Below are 1,929 nucleotides of genomic sequence, written 5' to 3'. Positions count from 1 at the left end.
CCGCCCGCCATGTTCTCCGCGGCCGCCCCGGGGTGGTCCGCGCACTTCCCGGGAGTCCAGTTCAAAGGAGCGGGGTACATAATTTACATGGATGAGGTAAAGTCACTTGCTCCGGCTCGTAGTACCAGGCAGTCGCAGAGCCTAAGTGCCAAGACTTCCTAGACCCCAAAACACTATTAAAAGTATCACAGAGAAGATTCGGGGGAGTTTTTCCCACACACAGGCTTGAAGCAACACATCGGATATAGGTGTCAGTATAAAGGGCACAGTATAAAGGGTGAACGATAATTAAATGCCGTGCTTGTGCATCCCTAGTTCCTGGCATTCCCTGGGGGGAAAGAGCGCAGAGGTGACTGCCCTGATGTGAGCTGTTCTGTGTTTTGATTGCACTGGGTAGTTTTTAATGCTGCGAACATCAGTTTCCTGTGGCTGCTGTCTCAGTTTGCTCCAATGCTCCAACAGCAGGAGCTGGACTGTGTGTCTTGCTCCTGTGCCAAGGGAAGTCCATAAGGAGTTAGTCTGCCCTTTCGATGACACAGAAAAGCAAGACAAGCACCCACCCATCACTGCTGGAATACTAAGCTAATGTATCATTTTCAACCAGTTCTATTGATGCTTTTCTACAGGACTTTTTTAAACTTACCACGCCATTGCACTTTGACATTTTAAAAAGAGCATCTTTGGACAGCATTCAAAAATATATCGAATCAGCACAGGCGATTCCACAATGAGCAAAAACTGATGCACAGAAGTTCAACTTAAATGTGATGAAGAACATCATCTTGTCCAACGTCTTGTGCAAGTGACTGTGCACTGGTTGCCCAGAGAGGTTGTGCAGTCTCCCTTGCTGGAGATATTCCAGACCCGTCTAGATACAATCCCGTGCCATGGGCTCTGGAATGACCCTGCCTGAACAGGGAAGTTGGACCAGATGATCCATTGTGCCCCCTTCCAACCTTGCCCAGCTGTGATTTTGTGTGCACATGTGTGTACTGTCTAACACAGCTCAGGGCACCTGTGTGATGAAGCCAGGTAATGCTTGCTGCAACTGTGAGTGTGGCCATGGAGATGGCCCAGGGCCACCAGAGGCTTCTGAGCTTCCCATGACTGCTCCTACCCAGCCACCCACTGCTCTTGGCAAGGTACTTATGGGGAAGTAGCTGGAGGCACAAGCACTTGTGGGGTACACAAACATTTTCTGCTGGCTTCTGCAGCCCAGCTTCCCTGGAACAAGGGCTTGGGTGAGCTTGCTGGCTCTTCATACTGGGCAGAGGAGATTGGAGAGCCCACTCTCCCCATGGTAGCTCCGGCAGCACAGAGAAGTGTGGATCCCCACCCCTCACCCACCTGCTGCCACACATCACCTCACAGAATCACAGTAGGGTAGGCTGGAAGGGGCCACAATGGGTTATCTGGTCCAACCTCCCTGCTCAAGCAGGGTCATTCCAGAGCCCATGCCACAGGACTGTGTCTAGACAGGTCTGGAATATCTCCAGTGAGGGAGACACCACAACTTCTCTGGGCAACCTGTTCCAGTGCACGGTCACCTGCGCAGTAAAGAAGTTCTTCCTTATGTTCAGGTGGAATTTCCTGTGCATCAGTTTCTGCCCGTTGCCTCTTGTCCTATTGCTTGGCACCACCGAGAAGAGCCTGGATCCATACTCTTGGAATTCCCTCTTTAGATACTTGTACACATTGATGAGGGCCCCTGTCAGCCACCACTTCTCAAGGCTGAACAGGCCCAGCTCCCGCAGCCCTTCCACCAAAGGGAGATGCCCCAGTCATTTTCGTTGCCCTCCGCTGGACCCGCTCCCGGAGCTCCAGGTCTCCCCTGCCCTGAGGAGCCCAGAATTACACAGAGCACTGCCGATGTGCCTCACTAGGGCTCAGCAAAGGGGCAGAACCTCCTCCCTCCTCTGCTGGCAACGC

The sequence above is a fragment of the Corvus brachyrhynchos genome, unplaced genomic scaffold (genome assembly GCF_000691975.1).
Source record: "Corvus brachyrhynchos isolate BGI_N302 unplaced genomic scaffold, ASM69197v1 scaffold3, whole genome shotgun sequence".
Taxonomy (NCBI): Eukaryota; Metazoa; Chordata; class Aves; order Passeriformes; family Corvidae; genus Corvus; species Corvus brachyrhynchos.
The sequence above is the reverse complement of the archived record's forward strand: the minus strand, read 5'-3'. Positions refer to the sequence as shown.